The following is an 18,332-nucleotide window of genomic DNA, read 5'->3' as shown; positions in this document are numbered from 1 at the left end:
CTAGAAGGGACTTGTGGAATAGATGAGGTTTAAATTTCAAGCTACATTGCTAGGACTTTTGGCTTTCTATTCTTTTACAATCACTCTTCCTCCCCAGCTCAGAAGGCGTTCTCTCTCTACTTTGCCAAACTCAAAATCTTATCATTCCTACAATGGTCGGCTGAATAATTAACTCTGTAATGAAGTCTGCTCAGATTATTTCCACCGAATGAATTCCTTGTGTTCTAAGCATTTGTATACACATTTTATACCACCACAGCACATACTTGTGATTCTATTGTTCTATCACAGGCTTATTTTTTTCTTAGTTGCTTTCCTGTGCTTTTCGAGAGCAAGCGATTCTTGCAAGCCCCTCTGTGCCTAGGAGGGGGCTGTACCTAGTAATGCTTTCTAAGCTGAACCGAGGGAAATACAGGCTGTGCAACTATTTTTCTCCGCTACACAGGGTAACACGCGCAGTGCTCTTCAGGCAGCAAAAATCCTCAATGTTTTTGGTGCTTTGTGTATGCAGTGAACTCTTTCTGACACTCTGGAAGCTTACTGTTAATACAAATCACAAGGACCACAAATACAAATCGTAATGGTAGACCTGTAAATTTCAGTTATCCCTAGTGAAAGATTAGATTTGAGTGGTTTGTACAGCATCCAAGAGATTTTCCCAAGGAACCTTATGATTAGAATGAGGCTACAACATTCCATCTCTTAGAAGAGTTGCCAGGAAAGGAACAGGCTGGATGCATGAATTACCACTGACAAGTATGAACCCGAGAGTCAGTGGCCTGGAACTTCACTGGTGGATGCTAAAAATGCAGGCACTAGACAAACCCATAGCAGGCAGTGACATGTGGGTTAGTTTATGAGGGGAAAGAAATCAACAAACTACTTATTATGTACATTTCCTCTCCTTCCCACTCCTCAGCCTTCTGCTTCAAGTTATTTTTGTACTCATCTCACACTTTCTGTATTTTTTCAGACGTGCATTAACAAATTAGAGAGACAATTTTTACTAGCACTTGCAATTTTCTCCTGATGGATATATCCCTGGAATGTATGAGTGAAACACATTAGTTTGAAAACAATTGCAAGTGGCGGAATGATGATTCAGGAATTATGGGGTCAGAAATGAAGAAAACAAGAAAGGAACAGGGAGAGAGCATTGAAAAACCTATAGGGAAAAAGCCATGATGACACACATGGAAAGTAAGAAATGCAAATTGTAACTGTCTACTTGAAAAGTCAAAAATACAGCCTGCCTCTTTTGTCATGGCATAATTCATCAGTGTAGCACATTTCTGAGCACACATTCTGTGCTTCAAATTGTGGCTATGTCTACAAACAAAATAAATTTGAGGGGGGAAAACTACCAAAAATAACACTGGGTTATAATTTTTAAATGACCTGATGTTAAATAGCCCACGTGACTAAATTTTTCATTTTCAACTAGTTGGGATATAGTCAAGTCAGCTGTCTACAAGGATAAAAAAATATGATGCATATCTTATTAACCAATATTATGATTTGTATATTTCCCCTTTTTTTTTTTTTTTTTTTTTTTTGCGGTACGCGGGCCTCTCACTGTTGCAGGCTCTCCCGTTGCAGAGCACAGGCTCCGGACGCGCAGGCCCAGTGGCCATGGCTCACGGACACAGCCACTCTGTGGCATGTGTGATCTTCCCGGACCGGGTCACGAACCCGTGTCCCCTGCATCGGCAGGCGGACTCTCAACCACTGCGCCACCAGGGAAGCCCTATTTCCCCATTCTTGATCCTTATTCAGAAGGGGTGAAGGATCCTTTTGGGAAAAAAGCGTTCACCCACACTTGCTACCTTGCTATGCTCATCTTCCAAGATTGTGGTGTTCATGGCCCCATGGTTCCAAGAGGAGAGTCATAAAGAGCTAGAGCAGAGCACATTACCATGTTTCTGCTTTGAAGCTTTTAGATGTTACTAGGTTTTGGTACATTTTAGAAGGAAGGATTCTTAAGTACACATTTTGTTTTAGAGAAGTCCTTCATAGTTCTTCAAGCTGGGAGAAGCACCACAGTTAATTTGATCTGCTGGTTCTATGACTTTGTGCGTGTACTAAAAACTACTGAATTTTACACTTTAAAATGGTGAATGTTATGGCATGTGAATTATATCTCCATAAAAAATAATAAAAGATATACTTTTGGCATCAAATGTCTTTTAACCTGCAAGTCACATTACCGCATAGATGACTGCACAAGAAGAATAGGCCCACGCAGGTTCTAGAAGCAGGCTGGGACATTTAGAAAGAAAGTTTCGGGTTCAAGGTATCCAAAGCATGGACTAGAAAAAGTATATTGGCTCCAGGTGGGCATGTCCCCTTGGCTTCACAGCCTGCTTTCCTCTTAAACGAAAGCATGTCCCTTGTCTGCCTGGGTCTAAGGGTGGAAGTGCTTGGAGATCCCATCCCTCCCAATCTTCTGGACTTACCCAGCCACATAGATACATGCATCTTACCTCTGTTAGGAAGCTGAGCTTAGTCGTCAACCACTTCTTACCTACACCCTTTTCTCCATAACACAGGACACACAAGCATGCAAATAAGTAAGAAGATCCTGGTTCATTCTTTTGTTAGAGTAAGCGAAGAAGTCCATGTGACTTGAAGTAAACTAGGCCAAGGTCTAGGTCTTAAAAAGACCTCCTTAAACAAGCACACTTCTTCTTCTGCATGTAATGACTAAGTTCTTGTTCTCTTTCATCGGGACACTCAACAGGACTTAGGAGTTTAATGGAGTTCTCTCACTTTATTGAGCAGCTAAAGTGGTTTTGAACTCTATGGGGTAACTTAGAAATTGTTGTGAAATGTAATTGATTTTTATAAACATGCACATATTTTTCACTAATAAGCATTTGCATTGCAATTTTTTTGTGCAGGTGTGACCTTAACTTTCCAGAATGCTAGCAAAAAAACTGATCGCATGCTTTCAAAAAAGCACAATTTTTACTTTTTAAAAATGAACTTCTGGAAAGGAGGACAATAGAAAGTGCTGGAAAGATCATTTCTAGGAAGAATGAACTCAATTCATTTTTATGATTGTGTTTTTTTCCTCCTGACCTTGTTTAGCAAAAGCCTAAGAACTTCTCTGTTAGACTCCCAACACTTTCTCTAATTAGTCCTGGATATATGTTTTTAGAGAGAGAGAGAGAGGTTGAGAGAGAGAAAGAGTATTTAGAATGATTGTTTGTACGGCATGTAATTAAGCAAGGCTGATTCTAGCCTATAATCACTAGAGACTCCCTTCAGGGAAAATACTCTTCTTATTTAACCATGATTTGCTCTACAGTGTGATGCTTACAAGGGAAACACCCTTCCTGGATAGATTAGCTTTCTCAGACAGGCGAGAAATACTCATCAAGGGAGGATCCTCTTCCAGTGAGTCCTCCCCTTTTATTTATTAGTATGTGTCCCTTGGTTCCTCCCACCCCTATAAGTTCTCATCAGGACCAACTCCCTAATTTCCAAGGTCCAGGACAAAAACCCCACAGGGTTTCTTGTTCAAAAAGCCTGAAAAAAAGCTTTCCTTCCTTTTCCTGTCTCTTTCTTGACATGTCATAGTGTTTTCTCTTTGCTGTGTAACATTGTGCCCCCTGGAGCATGGGGATACTTACAAGGTGAGTGCAGACCCTCCCAGGTGTCCTGAGCCCTGCCCTGCAGCATGGTGCGTGGGGCATGCACAGCCGACTTCGGACCTCCCTGCACCTTCATCCAGGCACCTGTCTGCCTCATTGGTTGTGGTCCCTGAATGGGGTTGGAGGAGGAGGAGGCCGATAACCTGTGAGGGTGAGCAGGCAATAGGGGGAGATGAGCAAGTTCGTCCCCACCCGCTATGCTCCATTGTCCCTCTGGACTTCACTTTGGAAAACATTAATTCAAAGATCAAATTTTTAAGAATTTCAAGAGGTGGGCTTCCCTGTTGGCACAGTGGTTGGGGGTCCGCCTGCCAATGCAGGGGACGTGAGTTCGAGCCCTGGTCGGGGAAGATCCCACATGCCACGGAGCAACTAAGCCCGTGCGCCACAACTACTGAGTCTGTGCTCTAGGGCCCACGAGCCACAACTCCTGAGACCACGTGCCACAACTACTGAAGCCCATGTGCCTAGAGCCTGTGCTCTGCAACAAGAGAAGCCACCCAATGAGAAGCCTGCGCACCGCAACGGAGAGTAGCCCCCGCTTGCCACAACTAGAGAAAAGCCCGTGCGTAGCAACAAAGACCCAAGGCAGCCAATAAAATAAATTAATTAATTTATTAAAAAAAAAAAAAGACTTTCAAGAGGTGACCACAGAGCATTCAGTTCCAAGCGTGTGGCCCCTTCTGAGCCTGGGGCTGCACTGGTAGTCCTCACTCTTTACCTCCTTGATATTTTCTCTGGTGCCCAGCTTGGTGGTGGGCCTGGGATAGACAGTTAATACACACTTGCTGAAAGCAGTTCTTTAACTGCCAGTAGCTCTGATCAGTTGTGGGTAGAGCAGCATTTTCCATGAGACTGTCTTCTGCAGGCACTCCTTTCACTTATCTGCCAGTGCCCACCATAGGGGACATCAGGGGTCTGGCAAAGACATTCAGCTGTAATTTATGCCATTGCTCTGACTTCAGAAAGTATATCACCTACATCACCCCTGAAAGATGGGCTACCCTCCTATTATAAAAAAAAATTCCATGAAGGCTCTGCAACTTCTGTGCCAGGTTAGCATCCTTTGGTTTCCTTCCTTTCTGTCCTTAGTCATCATCAAGGCCACACAGAGTCAGCAGTATTCCCAGCCACCTGCATTGCCTAGTGGATGGCAGACTGCAGCTTACCCGCTGTGCACAGCCGGGGGACGGGAGAAGGGCAGGGGATGGTTTCCAACCTAATTCTGAATTTATCTTTGCTCGCACTCCTCAATCAGACTTAAACGCCTTCCCTTTTGAGACACAAGTGTATTTGCTTTGTTCCTCCGTGTCTTGATTTTATTACTTTTTTCTCTATTTCTTGTTCATATGTATCTACATCAAAGTTTTCGATCCTCAGGTATAAATATGAAGTCCTCACTACATAGATCAATCACGCACACTAATATGTGGTTTTTGAAATAACATCCCTTTTCTCATTGAAATTACACACATCACTGAAAATGTAGAAAATTTAGAACAAGAAGAAAATAACCAGCACCAGAATTGCCATCTTACCATCCAGAGATAATTACTTAGCATTTTAGCACTTGTATTTTTGGTCATCTTTATACATACATGGTGCCTATGTTATTGAGTTACTGTAAACATTTGCTTCGTAATATGTTTTTATCCACATAATAATATACCACGAATACTTGCCATGTTATTAATTATTAATCTGAAACAAGATGTTCAAATTTCTGTGTGCACGTGGAAAGGAAAGATTATAAGGTCCCTCGCTCACAGATTCTAACTCATAAATCTGAGATAAAGACTAGAGATCTGCATTTTGAAAAGCCTCCAGGTGATTCTGGTGTAGATGATTCTCAACGCTTGCTCTGACAAATACAATATATGACATGATTTTTAATCGCTACACTGTGTTCCATCGCACAGACGTGCCATAATTTATTAAACCCATATCATGTTGTTTACTTAAGTCTCGTTTCCAAATTTTTACTTACATGATCAGTTCCTCGATGAATAACCTACTACATAAAATCTTTTTGAACATCTCTGATTATTTCCTGAGGAAATTCTGCAAAGTGGAATTATTGGATCAAAAGAAATGCAAACCTGAGCAAAGTAGATGGTATTTCGGGCAGAAAAACAACTCTGTAAGCTGTAAAGTACTTGACTAATATGAAGTATATAACAGTTGCCATTTTTGGAGAGACTTTCATATGCCAGGATAATGGTTCTCAAAATTTATTGTGCTAATCAGAATTACCTGGAGGGCTTGTTAAAAACTTGTTGCTTCTCTCTCCTTTCTGTTTCTTTCTGATTCATTAGGTCTAGGGTGGGGCTTGGAATCTGCATTTCTAGCAAGTTCCCAGGTGATACTGATGTTGGTCTGGGGACCACACTTTGAGAACCACTGCACCAAACACAATCTTGGGTGTTTTACATAAGTCATGTAAATTTCACAGCATTTCTTTACAGTTGAAGACTGAGACTCAGAGAGAATCTGAGGTCATGAGGCTAATGATGGCAGAACTGGAGTTTGATTTCAAGTTTGATTATTCAAAGGCTGATGCTTTTCCCACAGGCAGCCTGTTTTTTGTTTTGTTTTGTTTTTGCGGTACGCGGGCCTCTCAGTGTCGTGGCCTCTCCCGTTGCGGAGCACAGGCTCCGGACGCGCAGGCTCAGCAGCCATGGTTCACGGGCCCAGCCGCTCCGCGGCATGTGGGATCTTCCCGGACCGGGACACGAAGCCGTGTCCCCTGCATCGGCAGGCGGACTCTCAACCACTGCGCCACCAGGGAAGCCCGGGGCAGCCTGTTTTCTCACTTCACTTAATTGCCCACAAATAAAATATTTAGAATGTCTACATAACAAGCCCCAAATTCTCCATGTAAACTACTCCGCTTCCAGTTTGTTAGGGGTACCCTAAGGAAGAGAGAGGTTAGGAAGTGTTTGGCTGAGAATTTTTTCAGGGGAAACTAGTTCAATGAGTTATGTTCCACCATTCACGTTAATCTGCAGGGTTGCTTCCCCACCCTCCAGTGGCTTCACTGACATGTGGACATCAAGAGAATCGTTTCTCATCAGTTACTGTAACTGTGGAATAGTCCTTCCTTGGAAGAGAGCTCTATCCTCTCCAAAACCCACTTTCAGGCTTCTCCATTACAATAGCCTAAATTACAACCCATTTGTTCAGGAAACTCGGTAAATAAATCGTGTCAGTGCAAAAAACAAAGAACTATTGTCAAACTGGTTGGCTAATGATACCCAGTAGAGCAAACACCCAGTAGATTGGGAAAACATGAAGTCAGGTTGGCTTCTAGCAGATAGTTTAAGAGAGGTGAACATTTCCTAACCCACACCCAGAATCACAAGGTGAATCATCCACATTTCACAACTAAAGGCAGTCTTAAGACCTAATTATGCAATTTTTTACCTGTTTGTTATCTTGGGCTCTTGTTACCCTGCTGCCTTTTAGTGTGTTAATGACTGTGTGTGTAGCTCATTGCTATTATTTTTGCTTGTTGTTCCGTCATCATCTATTCATCCTGGGAGCTGAGGACTTTGCTAGACAGTCTGCAAGGAGGAATGGAATATTGTCTGTTTAAAACACACTTTGTGTGGCTTCTAGCATAGCTTCATTGAATGTCGGTACCTGAGAACAATTAGATATAAATACCTGTACTGTTCAAATACATAATGCAAATGAATTACTTCCATCCATGTTAAAAATAAATTCAGTCCGGGATGCTTTATCATGAAAGACAAGTCAATACATTCCAATAAACACTTTGTCCAGAGGTTATAAGGAGCCTGTACAGACTCTGGCTTTATCATTTTCAATAAATCCCTAACTGGATAAGGAAAGGTCTTGGGCAAAGAACACTTGGGAAGTCTGTTTGTGGAAGAGTATGTTCATAATCTGAGTTTCTCTAGGTGTCAAAACTAGCATCGATAGTTGACTGTTTTGGTGGCAGCAGGATTATAGCAATTAGAATTGTCTGACAAAGGAAGGAATGTCCAATGATGCAGAGGCCTCAACAACTAGAAGAATTAACATTCACACTGGACTGTAGGCTGTCAGGAATGCTGCTGAAGGCATGTCTATGCTAGGTTAGAAATGTGATTAGCTGACTCTTGTGACGGGGCTTCCCTGGTGGCGCAGTGGTTGAGAGTCCGCCTGCCGATGCAGGGGACACGGGGTCGTGCCCCGGTCCGGGAAGATCCCACATGCCGCGGAGTGGCTGGGCCCCTGAGCCATGGCCGCTGAGCCTGCGCATCCGGAGCCTGTGCTCCGCAACGGGAGAGGCCACAACAGTGAGGGGCCCGCGTACCGCAAAAAAAAAAAAAAAAAACAAACAGATCTTGTGACACACACACACGCACACACACTCTAGAGAGTGTACTTAAAAAATGTAAGGGGCTGCATGAGGGGGAAGGGAGACCAGAATCACACCTGCCTGTCTTTTCCAAAGGAGTATCTGGGTGAGAGATGAGAGAGGGGATTAGGGTGTGGCAGGAATGTGTATTTGGTCAAAGCACAGAGTCCTCTTTTTTTTTTTTAAACAAACAATACATTCAGTATTTGTCCTGCATTTAGTGTCTTTCGCTGTAGAGCATTCTCCAAATCCAGTAATTCAAGAATTATGTGTTTGTGGAACTATCTGAAACATTAGTGTGTAGCCAAACCTTATTAAATGAAATCCACTTAGCCAGAATCACTTTGAAAATTCTATTTTTAGAAAACATGAGGCAATGACCTAAAACAAACCCTTACTGATGATTCAGTATAAAAAAAGGATATTTTCAAGATGGAGCACAGTCTCAACATAAATTCAGCTGAACATATTTTTAGACAATGATCACTGATATGTGTAATAACTGCACAAGAAATTCTTCCATGAAAAGAAGATTCCATTATGAGTCTACTAAGAAGAGAAAGTATACTAACATATTTCAGAAATATTTTCAGTAATAAAGATGAAAACAAAAGACATTTTCTGTTCATCACTGATGTAGCCAGAAAGTTTAACTAGCCAGTGTATTCCAGTTACTTATTGTATATGGAAAACATCACCTATAAATTAATATTAGGCCATGATTTTATATAAATCAGAAAATATAGGCCTAAAATTTCCAGATACTAGTGTTAAATATTTTTTTTTTTTTATGTTTTTAAGCTTCACATTGCACTATATATGTACAAGAAGTGAGTCACATTTCTTTGGGAATGTCACAGTTATATTTCCAAGAGTCAAACTCATTTGAATTAGGGAGGCTGTGAAGAGTAATGTATCAACAGAGGGCTTCCTGTGTCTGGAATTAGAATTTCTGGGCTCCCTCTACAATCATCGCTTGCCAGCTGCAGGCCCTGGGGCAAATCATTTCGTTCAGTGTTCTCTGTAAAATGGGCCGGAAAAGCAGCAAGGTTGTAGAAGTCTGAAGATGCAGGGAGATAAACGTGCATCGTGCTTTTCACAGAGCCTGGCACCGGGCAGGCACCAAAGAAATGTTAGCTAAGATGATTACATTTCCATTCAATACTTGATATTATGAAGTTCTGGGTTTTTTTTTTTAAAATTGTGGTGAAATATATGTAACATAAAAGTTACCATTTTAACCGTCTCTAGGTGTTCAATTCTGCGTTCTTTTTATTTAGAGGGAAACTATGATCATTTATAGCAAACGTCTGCATATTAACACTGTGCAATTTGCTTTAGCCATAAATATTGAAAAAGGAATCAAGACAAAAGCATTTGCTATGAAGAGCAAAACAATACAAAGTTCTCTACAGCTTTATAATTTAAAAATGAAGTGTAGGAAGACATAAAATACCTTCTTCAAAAGGCTCAACAATATTTCAAATACAGAATTTATTGAAGACGCTCACTTTCAGTAACTGTAAAAGTAGAAAATTGAATGTAGAAAAAGTAGAAAGTAGAAAATGAATGGCAAAAGTCTCCCTCGCCCGTTACAGTTTCCCTTCCCCTCCTCCCAGGTTTGGACATCCTCCTAGAAGTGTTTTATGTATCTACAAGCATATAAATCTGTGTATATATTTTTTCAAATAGAATCATACTATAGCCACTATTTTCCATCTAGATATTTTAAACTTTAAAGTGTATCTTAAAGATCTTTTAAGTAATTTACTTACAAATTCTATTATGTAGATATGACGAAACTTACTGATAAGGTTTCTGACAACATTAGATTTCTAGTTTTTTTCCCTCTTATGGAAAAAAAAAACTGGAGTAAGTGCCTTTGCACATAGATACATATTTTTGTAAACAAAGAAGGCTAAATTCCTAGCAATGAAGAACTAGCAGATCATTTTAAAGATACTTGAAAAACAAAGTTAACATAAACATTTAATGAGATTATTTGGGGCAGATTGTTATACTGTGGATCTCCAGGGTCCTTACTTGACATCTTGTCTTCTTAGAGATTAAATGGCAGCATACAGTTTCATAGCAATGAGTTTAAGGCATTGGAATTCCATCACTTACCAGTTAGACAAGGTACTTAAGTTCTCTGCACCTCGTCTTGCCTAAATGGGGCTATTATGAAAGTCAAATGAGATGTTGTAAGTAAGCATTTTGCACAGTAGTATTTAGCATTAGTAACCTCTCAATAAATAAAATGAACAGTTAATAATTATCTGGTGATAATGACTACTCTTAAGGAGCGCCAGACCAGGGTCTCCCAAATTTCCAATTTTTAAACATCGATGTAAGCAATTTTAATTATCCATTTATCATTTACATGGTGTATATTCCCTCTTATGCCTGAAGACTATTATTAATTCTTCTCTGGAAATGTTTTATTCCCAAGTGTCAAACATCTTGTGTTTTTTTTTTTTTTTTTTTCTCTCATGGAACTATTTCTCAAACAGTGATGTAGTTTTCACCACCCTGCTTCAGGCCTTTATCCGGTCTGGGACAAGGCTGGCCGCACATTCCACAAGAAACCTGGTCTGGAACTGGAAGTCGAGAAAAAAAAAGAAAATCATGTCCCTTTTAAGAATATGTTCACGGAGCATTTAGTAATGAGCAAAGAAATGATGGCAAGAATATCTTGGGGTTTGCTGGTGGTCAAGCCCTGGTGACTCGCTTTTCAGGGGCGGGGGTAGAGCTGATGCCCGCAGATTCTCCAGCTAGAACCAGCGCCTGCAGCCAGGCTCCTCGGCGGTCTGGGACCCGGCTCTGCCCATCAGGTGGTCCTTATCTGCAGAGGGAAGTGAGAAGCAGAAGCGTATGGAATAGCGTATTTATTTATAGTTTTTTCTGGTGAGTGACAGCTAGGGCTTCTGGCAGCAGAGGCGGAGCTTCCGGTACCCGGTGTCAACGTGGACTTGGGTCTTCTGGGACACGGACCTTGTCTGGAGCAGCGTGTGGCACGGCCAGGCCTGGCACTCGGGCTCTGCTGCAGGCGCTCTGAATGCTGCTCAATCCCTTTGCTGCTTAAACAGGCCGCATGAGTTTTGTTATTTATAACTGGGTGCCTAAAATCCCCCTGTCCCCAAGCCCCACATCCCTCCCATTTCCTCGCCTCACTGTGTGGCAACTCGGTCTTGCCAGTCACTCAGGCCCCAAATATTGGCATCCACCTTGACTTCGCTCTTTCTCATCGTTTCTCTCAGCAGCCATATAATTGGCCTTTCTACATATGCTCTGTGCCCCTGTGGCTTGCTGGTAACACAGCTACTAGAAAGATCTTTCAAAAAGTAAGTCAAATTATGCCACTCTCCTTAGAATCTTTTCACGGTCCTCACTTCACTGAGTAAAGTCAATTCTGTGGTGGCCTAGGAGGGATGGTCCAGCTCCCTTGGTATCCTTCCAACCTTATCAAGTAGACCTTCCATTCTTCACTCATTGCTCTCCGCACACACTGACCCCAGGACTACACTGTCCCAAATGACCCAACGCCTGCTAAGCGGATGCCACCACACTGCCCCCTTGCTGGTCTCAGAACACACCTGCACAGGTCTAACTCAGGGCTTTCTCATTGGTTCTTCTTCAGCCTGGAGCCTCTCCTTCTGCCAAGATACAACCCTGAAACTACCCCCTCCCCCCATTTCCACATTGCATAACCTCTTATTTCTTCACATTCTCTTCCCTTCTTCCCTAATCTCCCTTGGTGTAACTGTCTCCTCCATCCCTTTTTACTCAGCTCCTGATCTCTCTTACTCTCTATTTTTTTCTACAGCATTTCTTACCCTCCCAAATATACTTGCTGATTTCTCTATCACCCATCTCTCTTCCCATTAGAAAATAAACTCCATGAAGGCAGGAACTTTGGCTCCTGCTATATCCTCAGGGATATTGCTCTGCTCATAGTAAGTACTCCAAAAATATTTGTTGCATAATTGAATGAATGAATGAATCAATGAATGTGGATGTGCTTGGCATTCTCTACTCTGAGAGTTTATAAGAAGGTTATTACCAGCCACTTAAGGAACTATTGTAAGGGCAGCAACCTTAATGGGAATCAGTCAGAAGCCTTGAAAGAAATGACTGATTTTATCTACATTTTTCATTTTAATGAGAGTGAAAAGTGTCCTATAAGATGTACTAAGGTCTCTCTGAAGGCTTTTGTAAGCTTAGTCAGAGACACCTATGGTATGATTTAAGGGACATATCATGGGATCACCTGCCCAAATCAATTATTTTCTCTTGTCTACAAGAGTGCCTAAAATTCTCAGTATTTCATTATTTTATTTATTCTGTAAATATGGCAGAAGTTAGGATATAGCAGCCCACAAGTCAAAGTCCCACACTTGTGGAGTTCACAGTTTATTTGGGGACAGACTATAAAGACAGAAGTACAGACACGGCCAGTGTCAGGTGCTAATAAGTGCCAAGAGGAAAATTAGAACAGGTGAGGGAGAGAGAGTGGGGTGAAGGAGTGTATGGGGCTTTTTAGGTAAGGTCGTTGGGGAAGTCAGTGTTAGGAGGGGACACTTAAGTAGAGGCCTGAATGAGGTATGGGAGGAAGCATGCAGTGTGCAGATCCCTCTTAGAGACATCTCAGTGAGAGGACAGTGACAGTGACTCCTGGCTGTCTGGGAGAGGTAGCCTAGGCATCTGCCGTAGTCTTGTGTTTTAGCCTAAATTCCATGCACAATGTTTTATTCTACAACACAATGTATGTACTTTATTTTTAAAAATAATTTGTGTAGCCTTGAATAAGTGGTGCTAGCCCGAAGTTCTTTCTACACATATCTCAACGTTGTGAGGATGCATTCTTTGGTGCTAGTCATGAGTCAACATGACAGTCGTCTATGGGAAGAAGCAGGAGCTTGTACCAGAGTCAATAATTAGAGGCTCCATATATTTAAAATTGTCACTGTTAGACAGAAAAAAATGAAATGTGGAAGTGAGGGAGTATATAGCTAGAATTTTTTATTTCTGCTTGCCTCCCAATTTTTCAAGTACTAGAATTTTGGTTATAACATTCTAGTTTGATGGAAAGAACCCTGGTTTTAGTTGTGTTTCCTCAAAGTTCCATTTGAGTCATTCTTCAGGATGTTTGCATTGTTCTCCTGCCAACATTTGGCTGAATTTTATACTTTCTCTCCAGCTGCTTTGTTCAAAAAATTGTGTAGAAGGTACAACTGTCAAATACCTTGTCGGGATTTTTTTTATCCATTAACCATGTGACTTTTAACAAGCCCTGTAGTCGCTCTGTATTTCGCATATGCCACCTGGAAATAAGGATAATATCTGATGTGTATCTTCTCCTAGAAATAATCTGAAAGCATTGTTTATGCTCTCAGAGGGAAAATGACTCATTGCATCTAAAACCTTATTAATAAATCCTGTCATCTGAACATAATTTGTATGTCTCTATATGCTTTAGTGGATAACATAAGATTATGGGGAAATGGGGAATGTGTTCAACTTCTGGGAAAGGATTCTTGTGAGAGGAAGTGCACCCTTCATTTGGTCTTCTTCTTATCTGCTGAATGTAGTCAGTGTGGGTGGGGCCATATGGTACCATGGGGTGATGTACTAAAGAAGAGATCAGCATGACTGAAGGACCCGGGGTGCCAGACGTTGGGCATCTTGCCATGCCTTCCGTGGACCGCCTCCCTCAGGTCATCTTTCACATAAGAGAGAAATCGATTGTCTTCTCATGTAAGCCACAACTGGGACTTCCCTGTCAGTCCAGTAGTTAAGACCCCATGCTCCCAATGCAGGGGGCACGGGTTTGATCCCTGGTCGGGGAACTAAGATCCCGCATGCCATACAGCTCAACTTAAAAAGCCACAATGACTTTTCTGCTGTATAGTCAGACCTAACCCTGAGTAGTGCACATCTGTGATTTGAAAACTTTTTTAGTGCTTACAAAGATACTGTATATGTGTTATTTCATTTCACTCCAACAATCCTATGAAGTACAAGGAACAAGAATTGTCATTTCCGTTTTGTCAGAAACCTACCTTTTTGGAAGTTAAGTGACCTGCACAGAGTCATATGACTAGTAAACAGAGAATCTGGATAAAGGAAGTTCGATATCTCTGTACAACAAATCACATACGTGCAGATGTGCAGACAGAAATAGAGCACACAGTCTTGCAGGAAGACAGACCTGGCTTCAGATTTTCTATCTCTTATCACCTTAGGCAAAGTATCTACATTTTTCTGACCCTCTTTTCATTACCTGCAAGGTGTGCAAACAATACCTCCAGAGATTGAAAATTCCACATGTGATGAGGTTTGTGAAGCTCCTGGTCCAGGGTGTGATATACAGTAGATGCTTAGTAAATAGAGCTCTTATTATAGGCAGATGCTTATCAGCCTGAAGATATTCAGATATGGGAACAAAGGAATGGAGTGGAGAGGCCAGAGAGTCTGCTTCATCTTGAAATCCCAGGATTCTGTAAAGAATTTGAAATATTTTGATTTCTTTCTGGTTCAAAAGACCAGATTAGTTAGTGGGGCTGGGGATGATTACATTCTTGTGTCCTCTGAACATCTTAAAGATGTTTCCCCATCTCTCTATTTGGAGGGAAATGTCACAGGAAAAGTGTCTTTTGCTTTCAAGCTCCTTACAAGGGTCAAGAAGAGGAAAAATACCTTCTCAGCGATTAAAAAATTTCCCTTAAAGAAGTAGGAGTGGGAATTCCTAGAGTAGCATGTTGAATTTCGTTTCTCAAATACTATTTGAATGCACCCTTTACGTATTTGGTGTTGGGTGGGTGTTGTGTTGTGTAATGGGATTCAAAGGAGATCTATGAGCTTCTAGAGGGGGCTAAGACTTACGAATTTCTTAAGTGAGCATTTTAGTCGGGATCGATGGAGCAGTGGCCGCTGATGCCCCAGTAAGTTAAGTGAGCATGCCAGGTGTTATCTGATCCAGATTCTGGTTTAAGTTAGGTTCAATCCAGACTACAATCAGTGGTACGTCAGTGTAATGATGTGAACCGGAATTTGTTGTGAGATGCATGTCATTTGTGAATCTGTCAGCTATGATAAGCTTTCTTTTGTTTTCTCTTATTCAGATTCAACTAGATGAGAAAAACTTTTCAAGCCCCTCAGACCTTTATGCAAAGTTATTCTGATGTACACAGAGACAGGTACTTGTAGTACGTTGATGTTTACTCCATTCCTATTCTGAACAGTTGGCTCGAGTCATCACGCCAGTTATTTACGCCAGACTTAGGCAGTGTTTGTCTGACGGAAAGGATTCTGGTAATTCAACTTCACGTCTAAGCGCTCCCCGCACTATGACACAGCAAAAGAGCCCACAGCAGCAGCTGTTGGAACAACTGCTCTCTTTTCCTCCCAAGTCTGACATTTCCAAGGTAGGATTTGATTACAACTGCCAATACAGAATTATGGGCAAAGAAATGAGGTGCAGAGACCAGAAAATATTAAGAGTGAAAATAACAAGGCAGTGAGGCGGTCTGTGTTACATTCCCTTATCAGGCTGTGAGAACTAGGCAAAGCATCCTGCTGAGAAATGCCTCCTTGCTTCTAGGATAGAAAAGAGTCTCTCAGACCCGGTCCAGTCAGGATACCTCACAGCACAGGTGCCAGCCTCTGTGGTTCCTCTGAAGCGGCCAAAATCTCTGGCAGATTCGAATTCAACTACAAGAACTTTCCTGAGAAAATAAAGGAGAAATTCTAAGCTTATGTATACTTATTTATTTATGTACCATTTGGAGACGTTTTGGAGAGAAGTCATATACCTCCTCCCACAATTCAATTTCAGTTACATTTGAGCACTTCCTCAAAGTTCAGCATACTCTAATTTGTTTCTTACTCCAAAAAAGTATTATTTCTTTTTGCATGTATTCCTTCCTCCATTTTTTTCCTTTTATGATTTATCACCAAATTTGCTGTTGGTGGCTCTGTTTTCCTTAGATACACTGAGTAAGCTTCACGAGTTTCCCTTTTGAAGGCTTAAAGCCTAGGAAAAGACAAGCAATAGTAGTAGTATTAATAATAATACTAGTAATACTAATACATGCATATATGCATATAGTCATATAGTCATATAATAATATATGCATGGGTATGTATACTATTGCGTAACTTACGAAAAGCACTTTTCACACACGTTATCTCATTTAATCTTAAGTACAACAATAACATCCAACCCTCCTCTTCCTCCTGGTTACCATGAGCTGGGCAATGTGCTAAGAACTCTCCATGCAACATCTCTAGAGAAAGAAGAGTCGGGGAAGAAAAGCAATGAGAAAGTATATTTTGATATATGTAAGGGACCATGAAGAGTAATTAAACAATAAACTAGGCACAAGCGGTCCCAAGAGGGATGACTTCTCTGTTGTTAATTCTACTTAGCATTGGGCAAGTGAGAACCTCCTTGGTCCTGGGTTTGCTCATATGCAAAATTAGATTAACACATACCTGCCCTGACTCCCTCACAGAGTTACTCTGAGAAGCAAATTAGGTAATATGGGAGAAAATATTTTGTGGTTTGCCAACTGAAGATGGTATATTTCTATTGATTTATTTTTTCCTGCACTTGACTTCTGCCAACATTTGTAGCATCAACCTAAACAAAAGCCTATTGAAGAATAGAGACGATAAGCATTTTTGAACTGGATAAGATGTTCTAATAGGATCTCAGCCATTTTACTTGTCTTATAATCAAAATTTATAGGTATTTGTCTGGCAGCCAAATGCCTAAATTACAATCTAATGAGAGTTGAGCTCAAAGGGAACCAAGATTTTGTAGAATCTTCTACCAATCAGGGCGTTTTTTGTTTTTTATTTTTCTCAAAGTAATGTCTGCAGACAACTTTCATATAAATCACCTGGTGTGATTATAAACCTTTCTGATTTCTGCACCCTACTTTTACCTACTGAATCAGAAGTTTCAGGATGGGGCCTAGAAATCTGCCTTTTTTAGAAAGCACACCAGTTGAGACAGGCCCATTGGTCCAAGAGCATATTGGCTAAAGTTTGCAAGTTGTAAGAGGACAATTGTTCCTCATTTCTTTCCAGAAGTAACAAGATTTCTCTCAACATTTTATTAAACACAGATACGTGTGCTTATGTGAAATAAAAGCAGCACTGCATCGGTGTGCAAACTTTGACATCACTTTCTTGAAAGCACTTTGAAGTAATGTTTTCTCAGCTTTCTTTAGTTGGATGGTACATTCATGAGAGAACTTTGGAAAGAGTTTTCTCTTCCAGTGTTATTTCTGGCCTCCACTCAAGAAATAAACAATCTCATAAGCGATTAAATTGATAACCAATCAGCAACTCTCCACGTGAGGAGGAGGCCTCAACTCATTTGAAGCAAGAATATTAAAAGTCTCAAGATGTTAGCAGTTTGTACTGTATATTGAAATAAGAAAGTGGGGCTTTGCCTTTGGTGTTCAGTGAGTACGAAATAATGTAATGTTATTTCAGAAGCTATAGGCATATCATCAGTCAGCTTCATGGAACATAAAGTTGATAGAGATTAATCAGTATTTGGTCCACATACATTTATTGAGCAAGAATTATGTGCCTGGCACTAGTTCAGTCCTAAGGCTAGAGGAATAAATAAAGTGATCAGGTTCCTTAGCATTTACCTTCTAGCAGGGGAGGCAGAAAAATAAAGAAAAAGCTAATATTTAACAGTTCTAACATCACAGGGCACATTCGAAGATGATAAGAGCAGTGGAAAATGGTTTATTCTCAGTCTACTATGCTGAATTTTAAAATTCTGAAAACTAGAAAACTAGAAAATGATCCACTTCATCACACACACTGATGGTCCCTTTACAGTACAGTCGATACCTATAGTTCTGATTGATCTTTTTTTTCCCTGAGGCATAACCTGTCTGCTTGTCATTCCCGACCTTCTTGCACAACTGTGCCCTGTGTAAGGATGCTCAGAAAAGCAGCCAGTAAGGAGACTTGTTTTCTGTTCCCTTTTAGCACTTCCAACTCAGGCAACCAAACCAGTTTGAACCAGTTAGAGCATCAGAGCCATTCCCTGGACTCAACCCAGAGTCTATGGATATTCAGTTAGCTTCAAGACTGCAAACTAATACCCACATGTACCAGCCAAAACATCCTTTTTTTTCTCTTTGCTGTGTTAGCCATACTTAACGTTGTAACATGACCACATTTGAAAACCTTCCTGCAGAAATTTCTTGGAAAAGAACATGCAGTTGATCTGTGTCTATGAAGTCTCTGTTATTTTAGGGGAGAAAACCGCACCAAAC

General features: G+C 41.0%; 1 long non-coding RNA gene across 3 annotated transcripts in view; it reads left to right on the top strand.

The window, feature by feature from the left end:
• Positions 1-15,780, top strand: part of LOC117196813 (uncharacterized) — a 44,614-nt gene extending 28,834 nt beyond the window's left edge. For 2 of the 3 annotated variants that reach the window (XR_007470393.1, XR_007470391.1), the window contains one exon: positions 1,585-2,160. This is a non-coding gene — a long non-coding RNA (uncharacterized LOC117196813). Of the gene's footprint in view, positions 1-1,584; positions 2,161-15,146 lie in introns of those variants that run through there. The other variant, XR_007470392.1, reaches the window with a different exon arrangement.
• Positions 15,781-18,332: the final 2,552 nt, after the last annotated feature.

Source organism: Orcinus orca, chromosome 12 (assembly GCF_937001465.1).
Source record: "Orcinus orca chromosome 12, mOrcOrc1.1, whole genome shotgun sequence".
Classification (NCBI taxonomy): domain Eukaryota; kingdom Metazoa; phylum Chordata; class Mammalia; order Artiodactyla; family Delphinidae; genus Orcinus; species Orcinus orca.
Note: the sequence above shows the minus strand (reverse complement) of the source record. Positions and strands in the feature narration are given on the sequence as shown.